This window comes from Pagrus pagrus (genome assembly GCF_965226575.1).
Source record: "Pagrus pagrus genome assembly, chromosome: 7".
Lineage (NCBI taxonomy): Eukaryota > Metazoa > Chordata > Actinopteri > Spariformes > Sparidae > Pagrus > Pagrus pagrus.
Window position 1 is genome coordinate 24,955,039 of NC_140191.1, and position 16,070 is coordinate 24,971,108.

The following is a 16,070-nucleotide window of genomic DNA, read 5'->3' on the forward strand; positions in this document are numbered from 1 at the left end:
CACCAATTATGTATCCTGACGAGACGACACCGGAAAACATTTGGCACTTCCACTCTCACTGACATGACCTTTTACTATGATCCTGCGTTCCTCCGATACATGTCCCCTCCTGTGCTGCCCTCTCTCTCTTTTTTTCTTCTATTCATAGCCTCCATCCCAAGGTAAATCCCATTGGGTGGATGCTTTGTCGTGGAAGCTTGTGAATGTTTTCTCTCCTTGCAGCTGTTATTTATTGCCCGCTGACAGGGCCATGAATTCCGGGCCAACGTGAAACTCATATTGTTATCAAAAGCATAAAATTCCTATCACTTTAGGTGTCAGAGTAGAGACAAGAAAATGAAACAGGTACTCATAAAGGCAGCGGGCGTCATAAATCAGCTGGAGGGGCCCGCGCAAAGGAGACGCTTGATTAAATAAGGGGAATTAGGTATTTTTGCAAAAGCGGGAAATAACATTGATCTATGCCCCTGTCAGTAGCGAGCTTGACACTATTGTGTATTGTTTATTTTTCTTGGGTATTTATAGTAGTCAATCTCCCTCTGACTGAATGGTATGAGTGAGAGAGAACCCGACCTCCTTTGACTGCCATGTGCTCTGTTGCTGGAAAGCTAGAGGCAGACCTATCAGGATCTGAGTTTGCCTTCTCTGGTTTCCTCAGCATTTACGACACCGACCATATCCTGTAGCTTTGTTTACCAGGACATATGTGAAATGAGCCAACAGGACGACTGTTTTTGCTTCAGCGCCATAGGCATCAAGAGGCAATTTAAGGTCAGTCAGGGGTGAGACACTTCACTAGTTTATACCAGGGTGCAATCAAATTTCATTGCGTTTTACGGAAAATCACTTTCGGCAAATCATTTCTATTTTTTCTACTGAGTCTCTGATATCTATTTAATAAGAAGAAGTCTTGGTGTTAGGAAAACGCAATAAAATTGCCTAAGAATTCTAACACACCAGACCTTGTGTAGCCTGTTTCATTGTGTACACTTTGCAGAATGTTGACCAAGAGTTTGACTTTTACATCAGACAAAAGAGTGATGTCACTTGAGGCATTTGTTCTCTGAAGTTCCCAGCCAGCAATTTCAACTAGAACACCCCCTGAAGTCGGATTTCTGACTCGGAAAGTCCAACAGATCTCACCAACCCTGATGTCAAAACCCAAGATGGCTGCTCTGCACATCAAAAGCTGTGAAAGCTGTAGAATATATTGTTTACTGGCACGTCTGTCTTTTTTGTGTGCTGTCACACCTGAACCTCTGACTGAACTGCTGACAGCTGAGTTGCATTGTGGGTAATGTAGGCACCAGGTTTTGGCAAGGAAGAAGAATACATGGAATGGAAAAAGATGATCTTGCTGGTTTGGCTGCATCATTTTTTATCCTTTTTTTATAGATATAGAAAGATATAACCTTGCACTGCTAAATTGCTGGAGAAATCTTTTAAACAAGATATAAACTGTTAAAAATGAGCTTAATCATTACTTGAAAATATACCCCCTGCATGGTTTTCTTGGAAAATAGGGTCAGAAATGGCTGTTAGCCAATAAAATTGAGAGATATGAGTTATTGTCAATGACACATCTCTCTTAAAGCAAATTTTGCTAAGCAGCACACCCCTGTTCCATGTTGTTCTCCCTAAATGTATAATTTCAGTAACGTCCCCCACTATGATTTGGAGGTGTCTGCATGGCTGATGGGATCAGTGAACTCCGGAGAGTGGGGTGACGACCTTCCACCCCATCCATCACCCAGTGATGGACATGGGAAGCCGGGTCCCTGACAGGTTGGGGGGGTGGGCGGGGGTGGAGGGTACAAATGGGGTTAAGGATAGGGCCGGAGAGGGATCTTGGCGACTGCAGTATGATGGCTTGAAGAACAAGGGGGGGAGGTGGATGTGAAGAAGTCTGGCCAGGATTGAGGTCAGGGATATATGATTGGGGTATTAGATGGACCACAGCTAGCCTGGTTCAATGTTTGTGTGGGGGACGAAGATGGATTATCTGACTGTTTTTGCATGTCTTATGTGTCACAGATAAACAAAGGTGCATTACGTCATTTTGCCAGAATCTTTCTCTCTTGAGCTTTTTTTACAGTATAGGACATGAACCAGTCCTCCTGCTGACATTTGTGAAAGAGCAGGCTGAACCAATACAAATGATGAATCTGGTAATCAGGAGCAGTGTCACTCCATTCTCCAAATCTTGCTGAGGTGTAATGAGTCTCTGAGGGCCACTTGTTTCTTGACTCCCACTGAAACGAGGACCAACGTCATCAATCTTCAGAGTGGCTGAAGTGGAGTTGACTCCTGTCTGAAGGTGCTCCCCTTTGTTGATTTCTTCTCGGGGAGTTCAGTGGAGAGCCCACGCTCCCGTCACACGCCGAGAGAGCGTGCGCACGAGAGAGAGCGCGGGGTGCGGTTGCACGCTGTGTGGACAATGAACAGCAAAACTCCAACTGACACGGCCGGTATTGAGTGAAACCTCGCTGTGAAGCCAGGATGCAGAGCGCACACACACACACACACACACACACACACACACACACACACACACACACACTCACAAATGTTAGTGCAGGATGGGTTCAGTGACATTTGACCCCGCGATCCAAACGCCTGTCAACACCATATACCACCATGTTTTTTTGTGCATGACAGTGTGTGATCATATGTTTTCCTCTGTCTGACCTAAATGCAGTCGTGTCTAGACACTTTTTTTTTCTGCTGCTGCATTGGTTATATTGTGCACCTCATGTCAAAAGTTTGCTTTTTTCAGGAAGTTAAACAAGACTCCTTCCCCTCTCCTGTCTGACAGTAGCTTCATGCTTGGCATAGTGAAACAAGGAACAGGCCTGGGGTGAGCTGTCCAGTTCACTCTCACTCACAAATCTGTGGTTTCACTGCTTATTATTTCTGCTGCGGTTTTGATGTAATTGTACGTGCAGTGTTTTGTTGTTTTTCTATAGGTGTTGTTTTGCCAAAGCTGATGTCTTTGCATAACACAAGGATGCTATCATGTCTTAAAGCCACAATCAGGCTAAAGCTTATTCTGTAAATAAGGATAAGCTTTTGTTATAACCTGGAAAACAACAGGGATTGACACAGATACTGTATGTTATAATCTTGAAGATTTGCCCTGATTGATCCTGTTGTTTCTGACTTTCTTCTGCTCATCAAAATATTTGTGCAAACGACTACATATGTCTTCTTAAAGTACAGGGGTGTGTGTGATCTGTTGCTACCACTTACGGTGTGGATCGGGTGAAACAACAAGCTGCCCTTGCTTGTCTTCTGCTGGCCAGGGCCCTCAGTGGGATGGGCAGTTTGTGAAATGACAGGACATGCCAACAAATTGCATCACTTCTGCCTCTGTGGCCGAGGACAATGGGCCACCATATGCCGAAGTGGGGAAATGAATGGATCTCATTTGTGCTGGCACCCCGAGCCCCCGCTCCCCCCGACCCTGCTGGGGCCTCCGTGGCACCGAGGCCGACACAGATAGACGAGCCCACCCTCTGCCACGCCGCAGTGCTGCTGTCCACCACAGGATCCCATAAGCCGACATGCACATCATTGGATGTGTTATCTGGTGTATGGAAATTAATAATGAAAGATAGATTAGTTGAGTTACTTTGGTATCAGTTCACTAAGTAGTGCTGAGATAGACTTTTTCAAACTAAATATTAAACACACTGTAGCTGCAGAATCATTCATATTTTACTTTTTACAAGTTTGTCTGATTATTTGGGAAGTAAATTAAATTAATAATGATATGAAAAAAATTTTTTATAGATGAGGACATGCAAATTTGTGTTTATGTGTCTTTATTTGTGTGTGTGTGTGTGTGTGTGTGTGTGTGTGTGTGTTCGTGTGCAGGCCTGGGATGATAGCAGATGATTAAGGAGTGGCTGCTCTGTTGACATGAGATACTAATGAGGATGAAATGAGAAGGTCAGGGCTCGTCTCCAGGAGGGGTACACCCCCCCTCCTCCCACCACCAACACCACCACCACCCCCCCACCACCTCCTCTCCTTGTACCCCCTGGTCGCCTCCCTCCTCAGGATGGACGGCTAATCCTCCTCTTAATCGGCACAGACCAGTACACACACTTGCGTACACACACAAACACACACGTATACACCGAGGCGCCTCTGATCAGGCACTCTGCATCTTCATAATGGAGGTAATTAGCAGCTCAACAAGCTCAGCTCAGCATTATGATTAGCACCTCTTTTTGAGCACACTCGAAATCTGACCAGCCTGCTGTCAATCTATTCTGCTCTACACTGCCAAAAAATCAGACATTAAAAAAGTTTATCAGAGTGTGGATGTATGCTGTATAGTTACATCTTAATCTTATTTGAAAAATGTTTTGTTTTAGTCATTAACTTTTTATTTTCTTTAAAGGTGCAGTAGGCTATTCTGGTGAATGGTAGTTGATTGAGACTCAAAAATCAACCGTTCGTACACCAACCCAAAGTGTCGGTATTTGATGACCTGGGGATGACATCCAACTATCGACTACCTATCTCTAGAATGACCTACTGCAAGATCCAAAGTTCAAAGTCGGCCACTGTGTTGCTTTTTAGACCCTTACCCACTGAAGTGGTTTGACCGAAACAAGCATGTCAGCAACTGATGCTAACAGCCCCCAAACTCTAAATATTCCCTTATAAACCCCCCAAGAATTCAATATAAAGACACATGCAATAATTAGTAATCTTCACGTGTTCATTTTATTGAGAAGTCATGAGCATGTTCAAAATGTTGGGATTTTTGAATATTGTCTGAGCTAAAACTTGCGTGGGTAGACATGCTTTTTGTACAAGGTATATAACCATATTGGGCAACACAACCATCATTAATAAATGTTAAATTTATAGTGTATTTGTAATTAAACTTAATAGTTATAGTTATTTTGACTGTTGACAAAAGATGAAATGCTTTACCTCAGTCAAGGAGGGTAAGTTTTAGCCCTTGTAGGTTGAAAAGTTGGTTTGTTACCAGGATTAACCAAAAACTATTGTAGGTGTTTCCATAAAACTTTGATGGAGCATGTGTCTCAACCCAGAATAGACCCCATTCACTTTTGGTGAATGGATCCAGAAATTATGTTCTCACTTTCTTTAAAATTGAGAGATAGGGTGTTTAGTTTTTTGGCATTTTCGATAATTTTTCAGGGAATAATGCATGGATGTTGAAGAAAAATGGTGTATTACATGGCTGGTATCTCTGAGTGAGTACATTTTAATCCAGATAAAGGGGATTGTCGGGCCTTGGCAGAGGTATGCATTCTACAGACTGTCACTCTAGATTGTTTATTGTTGCAAGTTACCATTGAAGTTTATAAATGATTATTATCATTATTTGTCTTGCCATTATGATGTTGCACTGATGTTTCGCCCAATTAACCTTTACAGTAGTTACAATAGTTCAATAATTTACAAATGTACCATTTCTTAGTTATTGTTATTTAAGTGTTACCCCATAATACCCATTAAAAGAAAAGAAGGTACCAAACATTACAAGCAATTTAACAAAATGACAAAAATTGCAACTTAAACATCTTTGTGGTGATATTGTATAATTTAATGATGATAAATACATAGGTCATGCAGCTGTCAGTCATCACCAAAACAATCAATGACTAATGCAGCAGAAGGAGGAATGTAATGATAGGATATCCGGACACAGGTAGGAGTGATGTGCGTCCAGCGATGCAGCAAAGCGACCTGTGTGAGTGCAGCGGAGCTCTCACTAATGGAGGTGCGAGGGTCTCTATCAGCACAGTGAACTGCTGACCCCGACAAGAGGAAGGAAGTACTCGGCCAGCTGCACGCCATTTTTCATCTCTCTGATAGATCTCAAAAGAGAGGCGTGGAGAGGGGGCAGAGAGAGAAGGGGGGACAGGGGAGAGAAAAAGGGGCGTGTCCGATAATAAAAAGAAGTTGGCCCCGTGAAGTGTGGCGAAGTGTTGGATGGAGGCCTCCTAAGCCGTGACCCCTGTGATTTTAAAGAGCGTATAGCTCACCTCGTTAATCAAAGGCTGATGCGTATCACGGTGACCCCCCTCCTTTGCACCGCCCATAACCCCACCTCAGCCAGGTCCTTATTGCACTTTGTCATTTTTCACAGGAGGTTCATGGGAAGATAAGGATCCTCAGGTTGCCACACAGTGCCTTGTGGGAAAGGTGTGTGTTGGATTTTTGTGTGTTTGTATCAATGAAAGGTGAAGATCGAGATCATGGTCTATGTAAAGACGAGGTTTTTATATGACACACATGCTTAATGGTGCGTTATATCAGCCCTCTTCAAAAGGAACTCGATTTTACACGTCACAGTCTGTTTACAGAAGTACTACTGCGTGTATAGCAATCTTACAAACAGCCTATAATAAACGAGGAAACTGAACGTTTTATGCTCGCATGAATTTGCCATGTTTGTCATTTATAATGTAGAAATTCCTGCGTTAATTACCTGCCACATATTGGTGCAAGAGAGGTTCTAATAATAAAACTCACGTGCTAATCAATGTGTTTTTGTCATGCGATTTTCTGTCCTCCTGGGCGTCTGACTTTCCCCTTCCTCCTCCTGTAACGAAAAATGGATGCAGTTGCGGAATTTATAGAAAAGGGTTTTGAAAACATTCAGCAGTGTAATCAGCAAGCTTTGCTTTGTTAATCAGGAAGAGACAAATCTGCACAAAAAAATAGACATATATTCATAGAAAAGTTACTCAAGTTCATACGCCCTCTCTCAGCAGATCAAACACGAACGCGATGAAAAATATACTCAAGCTTCACAAACATGCCGCGTATTAAGTGTTGCTTCGCTCCTGATTGCTCTGTTTGATCAAGAGCGAGGCGAAGAGAGAGAGTGCGTGTGTGTGAGTGAGAGAGAGAGAGAGAGGGAGAGGAAAAATGAGCCTGCCAGTGGTTAATTGAGCATACAGATTCCTAATGTGTCAGGCGGTGGCCTCGCAGATGAGGGATGGCACTTTTTTACGATGCATCTTCCTTTGTTTCCTCTTTAAGGCTAATGAAGTCGGCCTTCCAGTCGCCACCTGGGCCAGACACTCAGACACCAGAGACACTCTCACATCCCATTCACAAAGTCTAAGTCATCATCTTCAACACCCCCCACCCCCACCGCCACCACCCTCCACCTTCCACCCTCACCCGGCCCAAAGACAAATACACACACATGCAATGACACAGGCTCATGCTCGCACACATGCATACACACAAACTGGATTATTAGCTGGACGTTTGTGATAAACTCACACTCTGGGCTCATGTTTACAGCAGATTCATTATCAAAGCCGCAGACCTGTTTATTTTTACTGTCTCAAAACAGCAAGCATCCATTATCCAAAGATTTTTTTTTTTTTGTCTCTCGCTTGTCTTTTTTTTCCTACATGCCTTTAGGTCACCCACTAATGAGCCTAACACCGAGGAAAACGTGGAAGCGATTAGACAAGGCTTGGCTGTGTGAGCAAAGGGGTGATGATATTGTACCTTATGATTACACACATTTATATCAGGAGAAACAAGAGAAGCTAAAAGGTCTGCAGCTTTTTTCACAGCGACATCCAGTTGGGTGACTCGTCGTGGGTATTTCCTACGTGCGAGCAACTAGTGAATGATGATCGCTGTGGTTGGCGGCCTCACGCTCCCTCCTTATCTTTGTTCTGCTTTTGCAAGGTGAGCCTAAAAACCCCTGTCGCTTTTGCTGTGGCAGCTCAGGCCAAGTAGTTCTGGTCACCCAAACATGTTCAAGGTGCTCCGTGACCATATGTTTGCTCATTGGGGAGCGGAGCAGGGAAGGGCTGGATTCTATGACCTTCACCCAGCTTGAGCAATGAATACTCCAGGCTCCGCTCGCTTGGGTTCATGCCAGGTGAGCACAGTAGTCGAGCATCCCAGACATGCAACCGGAGCCCGGCAAGCGTTTGACGGCCGTAGACACGGAGAGAGTGAATGAGAATGGGCGGAGAATTACTAGTTCTTAACTTAACTAGCTCTCTGCTCTGTGGAGATTAAGTTTGTCCAAACAAGTGTTTAAAGGGGCGCTACGTAGTTTTGGAGAAGAAAATCAAACTCAGAATTTTTATATTTACAGTGTTAATGAGGTAACACTGTTTGAAGCTAGAAAGGTGGCAGGGTCCGCCGAATATAAACAAGTAATAAGTAAGTAAAACAGTATGAAATTGTGTTGTCTTTTAAGGTCAGTTTGTTTTTTTAGTTTATGCAGTCATGAAAATGATGAGAGTTTGTGTGTTTAGTTGTTTAGGCATAAAAAAATCAGTCAATGAAGATCTTTCCTTCAGCACTACATGTTGCATCATGTACAGGGTGGTAGAATTTTCTTAACCTGCAGGAGGCCATCAGACAGTCCATTACTTAGTTAAAACAGGACAAAGATGGAATAAAAAGGATTCCACATACAGCAGCACAACTGCAATTTGCTCTCATATTTGAGCTTAAGAATTAAAACATTTCTGGCAGATTTTACGGAAAACAACAAAAAACAATAGTTTCAAATTCTGTGCCGTATATAATCAGGTTTTCACACCTACTGCTGAGTGTCTGCTGGGAAATGAAACAGCTTCTGTTTCTCTTTCTTCTATCTGTTGTGATATGATGTGCCACACAGAGCGAACACTGTCTAGAACACTTCTTTTTCTTGTAACTCAAAATTCAACTTCCATTTTTGACTTGTTTCATTATATGATATCGATTCCCCATTTAGTAATATTCAGCTCTGGCATTTCATAGCAGAAATGCCTCAAACAGTGGCAACAGTTCCTTGTTTTAGTTCTCTTGGGTTGTAGGCCAAAGGCCAGTGGTTTTACAAGCCCTCGGTGCCAGTATTATGATAAATATCAGTGAGTTTTAGTTTCAGTTTTAGCACTTTAAAGGTCAGATTCAGGGCCAAAGATTAAATTATTATCATTATTATTATTATTATTATTATTATTATTATTATTATTATTATTATTATCATCATCATCATTATTATTCAATCATAAATTGTATTCAATATTTTAAATATAAATGTATCTGGACAGTATTATAGAGATAATACACCAGACTTTTTCTAAGTTTTATGAATTAAAACATCAAAATACATCATAAACATCACAGTGTTTTATATATTTTTATATCATATTTCCATAGATTTAAATCTTACTTTTAATTTCAGCTAACTCAGAAGCTTTCAAAGCGCAAATAGTTGAATTTCATAGTTTTCCAGTGGAGTCCCTTCACATTATTTGAATTAATTGTTTACTTTTAACCTCTTTTAACACCTACTCCTTCTTGAGTTATGCCATGCCCATGGCTGCAAAGTAAACAACAGATTAAACCTGCGCTGATAACTCAAAATGTCCGCATAGTCGAGTCAACAAGGGATCTTTATGGGGAGGGAAAGGGCTGAAGGAAAATGCCATTAGTCTCTAGATAATTTAAACATGTGTTGGCATTTATCTTGGTGGTCCATGTCCGAACACTAATGACAAACCCTCGTTATTAGTGGACTGAATCAAAGCCAAAGGCATGCCCACCCAAAACTTTAATCCGTTAATGTTCCCCGCTCTCTAATTTGGTATTATGAAAAAATACACTGCATGCATATGTACAGTAGTTCTTCAAAGTCGTATAAATACAGAGTAACACAACACATATTGGACATGGCTTCCCTCTTTCTCTCTCTCTCTCTGTCTCTCTCTCTCTCTCTGTCTCTCTCTCTCTCTGTACTAGTCCTCCACGACCAAACTTTATTTTCGTGGGAAGATTAAATATTTCTGCTTGAGAACACCCTTTAAACTATGAAATGACTGCTGTCACTGACAGACAGACCCCCCTGTACACACACACACACACATACATACACACACACACACACACCACGCTCCCCTGATTTTGGATGGATAGATGGTTGGGGAAAGGAGGAAGGAGGGAGGGGGGGGCTGAAATATATAATCTCCTGAAAAGAATGAGGCCCTCTGGGATTGTCTCAAAGTGGCCCCTCTTTGCGCTGGGGCTGGGGGAGAGTGGGTGAGTGCTGGTGGTGTGGGTGGGTATGGTGGAAGGGTGGATGAGGAGGGGGGGGGGACTACAACATGGCCACTCCACACTGTAACCTGAGCCAGAAGGGGGCCAATCTGTCAAATAATTAGCTGTTGCCCAGCACAAAGGTTTTATTTGCAGGAATTTCATCGAGGCAGGATTGAATAATATGTCTGTGTATTGTGCGGGGTCATGGGAACATCATCTCTTACTGGTGGGCCATAAAAGACGGCTAAATGATAATGAGAAAAGGCTCGGGTAATTCAATTCCTCAAGCGTTGGTTTCCATCTTTCTCCTTCCCCTCCTCCTCTCCCCCTTTCTCTGAGACTTTCTGTCCTTTCTCTCTGCTCAGCTAATTGCGGAACTTCATGTTGATGTTGAAGTGATTTTATTCATCGCGCAGGAAAACACACGCTGATGTATGATTTAAACAGCAAACAAAGATGTTCACAGTTAATCACATTTTTCTTCTCATATATTGCTTTTTGGTAAAGAACTCATGCATATACAGCTTCCATTTTCTTGTGCGAGGTGAAGCGAGCAATGAAAAAGTGATAAATTATTAAATAAGCAATCCAAAATCAAACTCGATAGCCCTGTATCTCACTAAATTTTAAACCACTCATAGCTGCTCAACCATAATTTACAATTAAAATTGTACTCATAGATACCAGCCAGCTAAATATGGCAGATTTTTTTCATCAAGATCCATGCATTATTCCTTGAGAAATTAACAAATGTAAAAAAAAACACCCTATGAACACCCTATCGCGCAATGTTAAAGGAAGTGAGAAAAAAAAAATCCTGGATCTGCCTCTTTATCCAGATCCACACAAAAAGGTGATGGGGTCTATTCTGGGCCAAACCCCAACATCCATCCAGCTTTTGTGGAAATCGGTTCAGTAGTTTTTGTGTAATCCTGGTAACAAACCAACAAACAAATGAACATGGCTTAGAATGAAAACATAGCTTAGAGGCAACAATTAACTAAGCAGAAGCAGCAAGAAAGAAAGAAAGAAAGAAAGAAAGAAAGAAAGAAAGACTTTTTAACACTCTACTCAAATACCTTTAATATTTTGCTGGAGTATTGATTGCTAAAACATAAATGAATAGATAATCAGCAGGATGTGCCTCCCACTCCTAAACCCACTGGCTCAGATGTCTTTTTGTACATTGACCTCTGACCTCTGAGAGCAGCCAACCAGGAAGTGGATAGTGTTAAAAGGGATTGATTGGTTTGCGGTCCATAGATGATTGTTTATATCATTCCATACTGGAGGTTTGACCTATGGTGACCCCTCTGCGGACCAATCCGCTGAGAGCCGTGACCTGCATCCATTTGCAACAGCGCTAATTAGCTTTGACGGGCCTCAGGTTTTTTGCGTCGGGGTTGTAAAATGAAGCCCTGCGGTGCCCTGATTGAAGAAAGACGCGGCGCGGCCACTCCACCTCATGCCTACCATTTCCTCCCGCCGAATGTCAAACACATTAAACTTAATGTACCAGCAAATCTTACTCAATTATTTGTATGTTGTTGAGGTGTGTGTGCACGCGTGTGTTTATGTGCGTTTCTCCTGGCCCTAAATGGTGTTCATATGTCAGTGTATGTTCAGCTGTCTGAGCACACTCAAGCATGCTGGTGTTTACATGTAAGAGGGGGGATGAAGTGGGAGAGACAGAGTTTCACTGGCATGTCCATGTGGGATGAGGTTACACATCCTGCAACACATTGCAGAGGGATGAGGGAACTTGCTTTTAAGTAAAATAATTGGATTATTGCATCCTGCGATCTCGCTAATTATAATGAAAGCAAGCTTACAATTTTCCAATTATTATTCTATGCCGATTCTGTTCCTCTCTAATAAAGAGGAGCAGTGATGCAAAACAAAATGCCAGGACTCCATTTCCTGCCTGTGCCTTAGAGCTATTCAGAGATGAGGGACGTACACACCCTCCAAATATCACCCCCACATAGAACATCAGACTCCAGAACATACACAGCTCCCAAAATTACATGTGGTAGTATGCAAATTGTTGCCATCTACAGTCGAACACAGACATGATCTCAGCAAGAGAAATTATTGATATACTTTTAAAATCAAGCACAAAATTCTTGAAGTTCACAACACTTTTGTGCAAACTGTAATATGTGAAATCAAAAGGACAGTACAGTATAGTTTATGTGGTTTAATCTCCACTGTGTCCTTGGTTACCAGGCATCAAACCGACATGAGTCACTGACTCTGCCTCTGACAAATCATTGTATTCAATCTCCTCCCCTCACAGTATCTTCCACTCTCTCCCTGCTCCTCCTCCTCCTCCTCCTCCACATGCACGAGCACACACACACACATACACACACACACACACACACACACACACTCGTGCCTCTCAGTATCAGTCACTCATACGTCTCTCTGCCCTGCCTGTCAGTCTCCCACCAAATTCCCTGGATCACACTACATCTGACAGTATTTCATCTTGGATTTGAGGATAAGTGAGAGGATTTCAGTTCAAGCTCGGAGCTTAGCATGAAAACGCCGCTCAGTGTGAAAAGCTAAGGGTTTACACGATGTGGGATCCCCCACCCGCACCCCACCCCCACCCTCACCCCAACCTCCTTTTTTTTTTTCCTCCAATGTCGCTCCCTCACTGCTTCTCTCTCTCTCTCTCTCCTTCCCTCTTTGCAGGCTTTTGTTGATTTAGCTGTGAGTGGCTGCCTGACACAACATTGGCTAACTCCTCAAGGAGCTAAATACGGCTAACCCCGTTGCATAGTTATTCTATCGCTGGACTCCGAGGGGAACACAAAAAGGATGTATTTTAATTAAGCAAAACCCAGGGGCTTCAGCATTACTATAACCACATGAAGGTGGAGACGGTGAGATGAGGAAAGGAGTGAGGATGGAGAGAAATTGTAATGTTTGAAGAAACACTGCTAGTTAATGTGGGCTAAATAATGCATATTCTCGGAGTGACTGCTGTCTTTTGACACATATAGGATGGCCACTGGGGTAGATGATAGTTTGAGCTTTTTTTAAATGTAATTAATGTATGCCTGAAAAATATGGGTCTAGTGTAAAGTCAGAAAGACCCAGAAGTCCCAAATCAATGAAGCCAATATGCTGTCAAATTTACAGATACAACTCTTACCTTATTTGAAGGGACTTCATCTCCACCAATCTAAAACCAATGCAGCACAGACGATGGCATGTATGCAGTAGGATGCACTGACCGATATTTATTTTCGAATGTCACTACAGTAGATGGTGAAATTAATCGATGAAGCAAAAAAATGCACAGTTCTTTTCATATTGTTACACCATGATTAGACCAAGCCTCACTATGAATTGATCCTAGAGGTAACCTTCATCTGCGCCATAATACTTCATTATTGTCCAAAAACATATCAGCGTCCCACATAGTGGATGACATGTTCCTTCATTACGATGAACAAACACACTGTTTTTTCACTCTGTTTAGTTTGAGTCCGTCTACATACAACACTGTCCTCATGTTTGAGACAGTGTACATGTACTAGAATCAGCAGTGCCAATTTCTTTTTGGAAAAAAGGAAAAAACATTTTAAAAAAAAAAAATAATTTTGTAACCCCTTTTAAAAGATTTGCGTCGTCAGGAACAAATGAGCTTGGGGCTGAGTGCCACAAGTATGGAGAGATGGACCAACACTTAATGGTTTTCAGTCTTTTCTCTAAATAAAGAACTAGAATGGCACTCTGTAGAGCATATACAGTACCTCCGCCACGGCCATGCAATCAATTCAATCAAGCCCGTTAGATTGAGAGTTTTATTAAGATCCACATCAAATTGTACTCACTCATAGATATCTGCCACCTTAATATGCCTAAACTCTCACCCTTAACCCTAACATCCATGCATCATTCCCTGAGAAATTAATTAAAGTGTAAAAAAAATAAAAAACAAAACAAAACAAAGCGCTGTGTCGCAATGTTAAAAAAAGTGAGAACAAAATTCCTGGATCCGACCCTTAATCCAGATCTGTGCCAAAAGCTAACAGGGTCTATTCTGGGCTGAGACCCGTCCTCCATCCAAGTTTTGCGGAAATCCATTCAGCTGTTTTTGCGTAATCCTGCTCACAAACCAACCAACAAACAAACAGACATGAAAACATAACCTCCTTTGGCAGAGGTAATAACTCCACAGTCATACGTTACTGAGATATGTTGGGATGATTGCTGTTAAGGAGTATCATGGTGGAGAGCAGTGAAAGACCCTCCTTGGTTGGCTCTTTCCCCATTTGTGTATCGCTAATCCACCACCTTACATTATAAAATATATCTTCAATGTTGTGCTGGAAGGAATCAAATCCTGTACAAACTTTCGTTCCCAGGCACAATAAGGTTCCTCTGTAGTAACAGTGCAACAAAATAGTTTTATGCATCAAAAAGTAGCTTCTGGGCTGTAATATTTGGGTATCTATTGTAAAACAGTGCAGCAGATTTCAGGCCAAAACCAACTATGCAAAACACAGACAGTAAAATATAGTGCGATGGCAGACATAAACTGCCAGTCTTCTTGGTTATAATCTCATTTACATATGATTACAGTAATTACACTAATGCCTTCAAAGTTCTGTGGTATGATTTATTTTGCCTGTTAGTGAATTGACTGTCTACTTGTGTGTAGCACATTTTCCTGCAGCATACATGTCTAACAGACTCTAATAACAGGTGAAGGGTTAGAGTGGACCCCCCCCCCCCCCCTTACACACACTGTGACACACACACACACACAAATATCTGCAGCATAGGTTAACCCTGGAAATAAAGAAATAAAGGCATTACATGGAGAACCTGAGGAGAATCCTGAATGCCAGTTGGCGGTAGGAAAGATGGATTGCCTGAATTCTCCACCAATCACCAAACAACACATTGGCTGCAGCATTGATTGATGAAGTATTTAAGTCGTCAATCTCACATCACCTGCTTTTCTTGCCCCCACCCCATCCACCCCCCTGACCAAAATGGCAGCAGAAAAGCTATGCTGTGTCTGCAGATCGGATGAACCCTGACCGATGGTGAACTTTGTAGATTTTCAGCTTTTGGGAGCAAAAATTGAATTTAATAACAAAAAGAAGGAGATAATACTGTACATTTGTTAAAACCTGCGTACCACAGAGAGGAGAGGTGACGATGTTTTTAGGGACACACAGCTCGGTTCAAACAGAGGTCTGTGTTTGCTTGTGTGTGTTTCAAAAAGTCTGCATACCTGAATGACTGAATAGGTTGATTGCCAATGACTCGCAAAACAACATATGATTCTTTAGAGTAAGTATCAGCGACAGGCATACTGGAACTTGGATGTATCAGACCTTTACCATACAAAAACTGCTTGGTTAGGTTCAGGAAAAGATCACGGTTTGGTATTTTATCTCTCCGTGGAGGCATAATATGCAGGTTAAAATGTGCAAGATAAAATATGTTGGTTACGTATCTTAAGTTTCGTATGTATGTCACCTGTTGTACATGATGGAAGTTAAGTACGTTAAAATAAGTCATTGACTTATGGTTTGACACGGGACGTGAACAGCGATGGAAAAAATCTGGGTGTGTTTGACCCATCTATCCACCGACTTTATACTATGCCACTTGATTTCCTCCTTTGCGCCAGTCATAATTACAACGGCCTGTATCGTCACCACCTAAAAACAAACAAAAATACGGTCATGTAAGTTGCTCTTACAGACCACTTGTTCTCCTGGTGAGGATGGGCTGGTGTTTTTCCACCTTCCATATTAAAGCAGTCATTTTCCAACCTGCACATTATGCCTCCACAGCCACACTTGCACCACTTTGTAGTAGGCCTCAGTGTATATAACTCAGCCCAATGCTATTGATTACAAATCATGATTAACAATAATTATATTGATAAAAATGGAACATTAGCCCTCACCTCTGACCTTATTTGCAGACCTCTTTGTACTCTATGATGTATTCAATATCATAATCATGCTTGA

General features: G+C 42.0%; 1 long non-coding RNA gene across 1 annotated transcript in view; it reads right to left on the reverse strand.

Moving 5' to 3' along the window:
* Positions 1 to 4,880: 4,880 nt before the first annotated feature.
* The window catches only part of LOC311260077, a 57,035-nt gene continuing 45,845 nt past the window's right edge, over positions 4,881 to 16,070 (reverse strand). Inside the window, exon 4 of the long non-coding RNA XR_014622968.1 lies at positions 4,881 to 6,592. This is a non-coding gene — a long non-coding RNA (uncharacterized lncRNA). The remainder of the gene's footprint in view (positions 6,593 to 16,070) is intronic.